The sequence below is a fragment of the Lolium rigidum genome, chromosome 3 (genome assembly GCF_022539505.1).
Source record: "Lolium rigidum isolate FL_2022 chromosome 3, APGP_CSIRO_Lrig_0.1, whole genome shotgun sequence".
Lineage (NCBI taxonomy): Eukaryota > Viridiplantae > Streptophyta > Magnoliopsida > Poales > Poaceae > Lolium > Lolium rigidum.
This window is the reverse complement of record NC_061510.1, coordinates 345,486,752-345,496,237: the sequence shown is the minus strand read 5'-3', so window position 1 is coordinate 345,496,237 and position 9,486 is coordinate 345,486,752.

Genomic DNA, 9,486 nt, shown 5'->3' with positions numbered 1-9,486 from the left:
ATCTCAATTGAAGGCTATGATGATGGAGTTGATTGCTCCCAAATCAACCCCCAAGGCAAGTGTCGATGTTCCTCTACCACAAGTCAACACCCTTCCTCTTGTTGATTTTGTCGCGCAATCGACAAAACCACCTCGAGAAGGGGAACTTGGGGACATTGGCACTTCATCAAAAGGGAAGGATGAATCACCGGTTGAGGGACAATTAGCAGGTTATCATGCGGTGCCCCCACCAAGTGATTACTCACTAAATGTCCCAATACCCATGCCTCGCATCTTGACTCATGGCTCACCACCGCTATTTGAATCCAATAACTTTGAAAATTGGCAATTCTTGATGAAATCTCATGTGCGCAGTGCATCTACCGAGCTTTGGCGCATCATTGAGGAAGGATATTCACCAAGAGACCCAAAGAACTTGACAAGAAGAGAGGTCGTGGATGATCAACTCAACGCCACCGCCATCAACATGATTCACTTGGCCGTCACACCCAAGGACCGCGCTCATATTCGCTCGCTAAAAACCGCCAAGGAAGCATGGAATAAACTTGACAAGCTCTTCCTCGGTAATGAGAGCATCCAAAACTCTCGCTTCGATGAAGTGAACAATATGGCCGACAATTTCGTCATGATTGAAGGAGAGACTCCCGAAGAAATGTACCGGCGCCTCATCGCTCTTGCCGTACAAATGCAAGATCTTGGAGCAACGTTTGTGGATGACCATTGGATCAAGCGCAAGTTCTACAATGCTCTCCTCCCTTATGAGGAAGTGAAGTTGACGGCCATCCTCCAAAACGCCTCCTTCCGTGCTATGACATCCGATGAAGTTCTTAGCGAAGTCATCGCTTTGGACATCTCCAAGAAGAATGCGGAGGATCTTGTTGCTCGCGCCCACAACACACGCAAGCCCAACCTTGCATTGAAGATGAAGGAGCATGAAGCTAGTGACAGTGATGAGGATCCCATCGAGTGGGGTCCGGATGATCTAAAGGCCAACTATCATGAGCACAGGGCTCTTACCGCCAAGAACTTTTGGAGTGGGAACAAGACACGGGGCTCAAGGTTAAGAAGATACTCACCTCATGACTCTTCAAGATACTCCTCCACAAGTCCAAGAGGGAAAGCTTGTTAAAATTGTGGCGACACAAGCCATTTTGTTGCTAATTGTATCTTTGAGAGAAGGGAAGAAAATGGTGGAAAGCTTGTACGAAAGGACAAGTTCAAATCTCCCTCAAAAGGTTTCTCCAAGTTCTCCTCCAACTCCGGTGACTCCAAGGCCTCCTTCACCAAGAAGACTAGAGCTTTCATTGTTCGTGAGGAATATTCCTCCGATGAAGGTGAAGAGCACAAAAACAAGGAGGAAAGGGAAGTGGCCGCCATCGCCATCTCCACTTCCTTCACCTCCCTCCTCGACTCTCCAAACGAGAACCTCATTGTCAACAACTTCCATTGTCTTATGGCAAAGGTATCTTCGGAGACTCATGATGAGGAACTTGTAACTCAACTTGATGTGGCTCAAGATCGTGTTGAAGCGGGGTTGGAAATTATCTCTCTCATTCAAGCTTATGAGGAAGAATGGTGCATGCGCATGTCTCTTGAAACTAGTGCTATGGCTCTTGAAGATTCAAACAATTACTTCGTCTCCCAACTCATCAAGGATCAAGATTATGCTCTAGGTTGGTTGAGAAGACATAATACAAGACTCTTGGATATCATCTCTCACCAAGAGGAAGCTTTGGATGAGTACTTTCGTTTGATCAAGGAGAAGGTGTCATGTTGCGACCATATAGAAGAGATTGCCGCTCTAAAGAGACACAAGGTCAAGCTAGTTGAAGTGAATGATAGGCAAAATGAGTCCTTGATGGAGTACTTTCGGTTGAGTAAAGGAAAGGAAACTTGTTGTAACCATGAGAACGAAATTGCTACCCTAAAGAGGAGAAATGACAAGCTTATGGTGATCAAGACCATGTATGAGGAAGCATTGATGGAATATAAACGGGCTAGCAAGGACTATATTTTTCACAATCATGAAGACGATATTGCCACCTTGGAAAGACAAAAGCGCTCACTTTTGACCATGAATTCTCTTCAAGAAGAAGCTTTGTTGGAACATTTCCGAGTGAACAAGTAGAAAGAGGCTCAAGAATTCGACAACACTCATTCCCATCCGGATCATGTTTATGAAGTCAACCGTTTGAAGTCCAAAATTGAAAGGCTCCAAATTCAAGCGCAATACTTGGAATGAGTCATTGAGAATAGAGATAAGGCCAATGATATCTCTTGCAATGAAGGAGGAACGGCTAAAAAGCCAAAGGGGAAGAGAAGAAGGAGGATCAAGATAAAGAGGAGCGTCAAGATAGGGCCCATTGTAAAATGGGCTCCTATTTCCAAGTCTTGATCCATGAAGGACCTTGCTCTCGGTGGTGCTTATGGTGTGGTTGTTTTGGAGCCACAAGTCTTATGACCGGGAGCAAGGAATTTGTTGTCGTCATCAAGCCACTTATCTCTACCATTCTCATGACGACAATACAAGCAAGCTTACAGGTATCGGAGCCTTGACAAGGTGGTGATCATGCCCTACCTTGTCAAGACTCCTATGTATGGTTTTCTTTGTTCATTGCATTACACGCTTGGGTCTTTTGTACCTACTATAATGAACATGTAGTGGTTCTCTTGCGGAGCTAGTCTCTTCAAGAGACCACGGTCTAGGACTAATGGAATTTGCTTCCTTGTGTAGAGATCGTGTTTTGTAGGAATTGCGTTGAAGAAAATGAACCGTGAAGTTTGTCAAACAAGCTCAATGCAAGTTCTATAACATGATCCTTGCAAGAAGAAGCAACAATGGATTGGAGTTCAAGCTCAAATTTTCGGATATCTTCATTGGCAAAGAAGGAATCAATATTTTACTCCTAGCCACATTCTTACCCCAACCTCATGGGGTTGCCGGAAGTGAGAAAGAAACCTTAGTTGGAAACACTTAAACATGATGATGGAGCATGAGTCTACTGTGTGGTTTGTGGTATTGAGTGATGAGACCTTTCAATGGATATGATAGTTCTTTAGAGGAGGCGAAGTGCTTCTTGTGACAAAGGAGATGCAATTCCCGCGGTTACCATAGGAAGGATGGGTGTTGGCACTTGCCGATCTCAAAAGCTACCTTCTATGAGTACCGGGGAAGGACGAAGTTCCACCCATGTGGAGCCATCTACACCACAAGGCCAAGACTCTTCCTTTGGAAAACTAAGTGCTATATCACCTCTTCCACAACCTAAAGTTCGGCATCAACAACGATGAGGGTCAAGGCGAGGACCTAAACCATGATGAAGATTAAGGGACCACACAAGAATCTATCCTATTGGTCCATTCTCGCCGGGGTGCTAAAGCGTCAAGACTCCTTCATGACTCAAGCAAAGTACAAGGCATACTCAAGAGCAAGATATGAAGGGGTCCAACGGTATAGCAACCCCAAGCACCTAGAGCATCAATACTTCCTTAATGAGCCCGACAAAGCAATGGACTCATTCTCTACCGGCCAAGGTTTGCTTCTCTACCCTTGTGCTTCTCATCCGGACGTCGTGTCAAGAGTGGATGATATCACTTTTGTACTACATGTCTAGATGTAAAGCACGCACGAGTATAGGGGGAGTGCGGTTTAAACTTATTGAACTATCCCTCCCCCTTAATGCATAAAGAAACCCAAAACATATGCTATTTGTCAACTAAGTGACTAATGATCGAGCTTCATGTTGAGTTGTAGCCGTGAATCCTAGATATATCTACGCGATCTCACACTACTAAACTCTTACACGGTGGCTTCGTCCACCAATCTCCTCCTTGAGGAGCTTTTCTTCTCTTTTTACTTTCTTTTCTTCATTTGCCTTCGGTTCTCTTTTCTTCATATTCTTCATGGGAGATTCACCCGAGCTTGGCTTTTCTTGCCTTGATTCTTGCAAGCTTGGTTGGGTAGTACCTTAACAGTTCCGTCGTCTAATCCTAAGCCATGATCTATCTCTTGAGCCAACTCAGTCTAAAAGCACAAGTCTACACCAAAATCTAAGTGTTTGTTGAGTTTGGAGGACGGTACTACCGCTTCTCAGGCCGGTACTACCGCTTTGGGACAGTTATCTCACGAAACTGAACATTTTCCCCAGAACGGTACTACCGCCCTAAGTACCGGGTAAGTACCGGTAAGCGGTACTACCGCTTTTACAAGCGGTACTACCGCTTGCATCTTTTGACTAGAGGTACCGGTTGGGGTCGGGTTTCACCCCAATCCACCACAATTCCCCTTCCACCTCGAGTCAACAGCACCTCCAAGCTCAAGAACTCGAGGAGATCGGCCCCGATCTCCTTTTCCAGCCGCCGCCGGCCAAATCTCCTCCGTGGAGAAGCTTCCCCACCTCCTTCTCCGCCATGTCCTCCGGTATGAACCCTAATCTCTCTCTCTAGGGTGTGTTGAACTCCCTAGATGCATAGGCTAGGGTTTGATGGAGATTTATGGTGGAAAAGCTCTCTTGGAAGCTCTACATGTGCGGGGATACTAGCTAGCAACAATGTGTGAGACTATGAACTACTTTGCCAGGTCCTCAATCACGATTTCGATGTACTGAGCTTGAGCGGTAGTACCGCTCATCCACGGGCGGTACTACCAGTTCAAGCGGTACTACCGGTTCGATATTGCGGTACTACCGCTTTGACTAGGCTCACCAATGTTGCTTGTTAGTGTCCTCTTTGATCTTTAAATTCGTGGCTTGTGCACTTATCCCCTATTCCCTCCCAAACCTTTGCTATTCACAGGAGCACCTAGGACCCGTGGTGGCAAGGTCAAGCCATCCTCTCGTCGTCATCGAGATGAAGACGAGCAAGAGGAGATTGTACCGGCAAGAACCACCAACCGACGAGAGGGAAACGAGCAGCGGGCACAAGGGGCCCTCAAAAATCAATGGTTGACATCAAGAAAGGCCAATTCATGGAAATTCGAGGGGCCAATCCTTATTTGCTACCAAGAAATGCTCGTCAATGCCCCAATCACTTCTTTCATCATGTCAAGCAAGAGAGGATCTACAATGAGGTCTATGGGGCCAAGGAGTTCAAATGTTGCCCCCGATACTCCATCAACATGGACAAGCTCAACTCCAACCTCGAGTATTTCGGAGAAGGTCTTGAGATTTGTGAAGAACAAGGACTGACACCTCTGATGACCTTCTCTCACAACTACTCGAAGGAAGTGATATGCCAATTCTACGCCACAGCCGTTTTCCTTGAGGATGAAGGAGGTTTTCGCTCGTTGAAATGGATGACGAGGGAGCATGTGATGGAGGCTACGTGGGAGGAGTTTGCTAGATGTATTGGATATGAGCTTCATGACTATGACACCAACATCTTCAAGATTCACCTTCAGCCCAAGCCAATGGCCAAAGAGAAGATGGCCGACCTCTACATTCCCGGAAGGATGTTGTGTGGAAGTGCTTACCAACTCCTCCCCGTCTACGACATCATGAATCGGATCTATCGCAGCACCATCAACCCCAAGCACACCAACCATGATGAAGTGCATGGGTTTCTTGTGAACCTTCTTGTGCGTACTCATGAGATGAGGGGCCGCGGCAAGCAATTGGACGTCATGTATTACATTTGGCATGAGATGCGTGATTGTGCATTTCTTCGCAAGCTCCCTCAATATGCCCCCTACATTATGAGACTCATTTGCCTAAAGTGGGATCAAGCGGGCCGTGGAGATCTTCTTGAGCAATGCCGCCCCAACATCACTATCCATAAGGAGAAGAGCCCCCTTGTCAAGAAGCATGACCCTCCAAGGTATGGCAAGAATGCTCCCAAGGACAAGGACGAAGACGAAGCCGATAGTGATGATTCCGACTATGTGCCCAACTCCTTCAAGACCAAGGGCCTCTTTGCCAAGCTCACCGCTCGCCTCAAGAAGTCCTTTTGCTTCAAGAGGGACCTTGAAGATAGGATGTATCAAGCTCACCATGACAACAAGAAGATCCGCCAATGCCAAAAGGCGATGATGAGGCATATGCAGCTTCCTGTCTCTGAGGGCTCCGAGGACAACATCACTCCTCCCGGTGAGTGGAAGTCCAAGCTTACTTGGTCGAGTTCCGAGGACTCCATCCCCGAGCACATTGTTCGTCCATCTCCACCACCTCATGGCAAGGGTCTTGCTCAAGATGGAGACGATGATGATGAAGACGAAGATGAAGAGGAGGAAGATGTTGAGGACATGTATGATGAGGATGAAGATGAAGACGACGAGGATGGTGATGACGAGTGATCCCCTTGGGACGTTAGTATGCTACTTCTCCCTTTTTGGTGTCTCGATGCCAAAGGGGGAGAAGTTGATCTGTTAGGAACGGGAATTTGCATGGGGATGCCAAGGGCTTGGTGCTTCGTTTTGGTTCTTTCGGCCTTGGCATCAAATCTTCCCCTAGTTATTTGGAACTTTATTCGTATGTGTGCTCGCTACTCTATTTGTGGATCTCCCGATCCCCCGGTTTGTATTAAGACTTAATCGTTCGTAGCTTAATGGTTTCACTATTTATCCTTGATTGGCTACATCAATCCTATGGAGGCTCTTATTATTATGAGTTTGGGTTTTCTCTCAAGGCAAAGGTATGAAAAGTTTCACCCAAACTCTCCTATATGCACTTATACTTGCCTCCATAGTGTGCTTGTGCTATATGAGCTTGTCATATGTTCTTCTTAGCACTTATGCTTGGTTTGTAGAATCTAGGGGGAGTTTCTCTCTAGGATGTGTGCATTTGTATACAAATGCATATTCTAAATATGCACACATCTAGGGGTAGCTTCGTCTACTCTTGCAAACCATATACCTTATCATAATATCCTATGAATTATTGCAAATTCGTGTGTTGTCATCAAACACCAAAAAGGGGGAGATTGTAAGAGCAAGATCTACAACCCTTGTTTTGTGTGTTTGATAACAACACTCGAACAATTCTAACTGTGCACAAAGATTATCTTTGATGGATTTGTAGGTGTACGGTGCCCTCGCTGAACACACTATGATCGGAAGAATGAAGCGTAGATCTTAGGTTTTCTAGTTTTGTGTGTGTGTCGTGAGGTAACATGGTAGGAGTGGAAAAGAGGAAAAAGCTGTTTTAGCCATAGCGGTACTACCGGTACCAGGAGCGGTAGTACCGCTACCCTACTGGTACCGCTCTGAGCTACCGCTCTGAGGATTGCACACGAGATTGTCGCACAGAACAAGTTACGGTACCTTTACGGTACCTTGAGCGGTAGTACCGCTTGCAAGCGGTAGTACCGCCCACGGTACCGCTCAAGTACCGTAACATGTTACGGCAGTACCGCTCTGGTACCGCTTCGGTACCGCTTTGGATCCAGTAAGGTCTGGACCCTATTGCGGTACCTCAAGCGGTACCGCAAGCGGTAGTACCGCAATGTGTCCACGTGGACAAGTTCTGTGGGGATTCGAACTCAGAGCGGTAGTACCGCTTCCCAGAAGCGGTAGTACCGCTTAGGCAAAAACATCACATAACGGTTGGATTTGGAGGGACCTATAAAAAGGCCCCTTCTTCTCCAGCCCGAATTTAGCTCTTCTCTCTCTCTCTCCTCCATTGTTGCTGAGCTCAAACTTAGTGGATCTCTCTCCCTACCCAATCAATCTTGCTCATACTTTGAGGAGTGGTGGAGGAGACCCCGATCTATCGTTCTACCGAGAGAAATTTCACCAATTCGTGGTAGTCCTTAGTGGATCTTGGTGGTAGAGTTCCTATTGTGGAATCTTGGAAGAAGTGCATCCATGGAGGCTAGCTTGGTGTTGTACTAGCTCCATGGGTTGTTGGGAGCATCCTTGTGGTGTGGAGCTCGCCCCAACCTTGTGAAGGAATCACCGCCTCGACCGGTGCCTTAGTGGAGAAGGGGAGCACCTTTGTGGAGCTCTCTCGAGGAAGAAGGTGAGGCCTTCCTTCGTGGTGTGGCCGTCTAGTCTCTTGTGTGAGGCTAGCACCTCCTCAACGCAGACGTACTCCCTTTTGTGGGAGGAACTGCGGGAAACAAACCTTGCCTCGTCTCCGCGCCCTCCGGTTGTCCCGCTCCTTACTCTTACTATATTGTGATTGTTCCTTTGCTTGTTGTACTTGTCTAGGATCATTGTAGGAACACCGCCATCGCTAAAGCTATCATCTTTATCTTCCGTTGCACTAAAAATTGAAAAAGACTAAAACTTGACGTAGCGCCCATTCACCCCCCCTCTTGTTCGCTACGATCCATTCAACCGTAGAGAACAAGGTCACTTCCCATGGTTAAATAGAGGCATGAACCCACTATCGAGCATAAATACTCCCTCTTGGAGTCGCTAGCATCTACTTGGCCAGACCATCTACTAGAAACGGAGAGCATGCAAGATCATAATAACATAATACATAATCTCAACCAAAGCAATCTCTCTATAAATCGGATCCACATCAAACCAACATGTATCAATTACAAATAGATGATCTTGATCATGTTAGGCATCTCACAAGATCTATACATGAAGAACAACAAGGAGAGGACATCCATCTAGCTACTGCTATGGACCCATGGTCCCGTGGAGGACTACTCACGCGTCACCTCGGATGAAGACATGGCGATGCCGAGGCCTCCGGCGATGATTTCCCTCTCCGGCAGGGTGCCGGGATGGACTGCAGAACCCTCCCGAACTAGGGTTTTGATTGACGGCGGTGGTGGAACTTTTCGTGGATGGAGGCTTGGGTCCCTGGGGTTTTCCCGATACGAGGAATAAATAGGCGGAAGGGCGGAGCAAACCAGGCGACGAGGCGCCAGTACATGGGCCAGGCGCGGCCAAGGGTGGGGCTGCGCCTGCCCTATGTACTGCCATGTGGCAGCTCTCCTGCGCGTGTCCTTCTGGCTCCGTCTTCGTCCCGGAAAAATAAGACTCTGGGCTTTTGTTTCGTCCAATTCCGAGAAACTTTCATGTACAACTTTTCTGAAACACAAAAACAGCAGAAAACAGGAACTGGCACTGCGGCACTGCGTTAATAGGTTAGTCCCAAAAAATGCTAAATATTGTGGAAAAGTGCACATGAAACATATAAGAATTGTAACAAAACAAGCATGGAGCATCAAAAATTATAGATACGTTTGAAACGTATCAGGCTACCACAAGCTTATGTTGTGCCATAACACACTCCACAGGGATCACCTTGCAATCCAAACAAGCCTTCCCATCACTACTTCTAATGAGGACAAAGTCAACTCTGGCTAGAGTGTTGGACACTATTAAAGGTTACTAGGTGAGATTGCCTCGGCCGCACAAAGGATGTTATATTTCAGGGCAGCTACAAATCTGCCTTGGACATTATCTAACAATAATGATAACATCTTAAAAAATACAAAGGGTTTCGGCCTCTCCCGTTCACTAGAAATATCTAGTCAGTCCAAAGAACTGATGTCGAATTCTCAAAAAACGACTGCAATACATCTGAA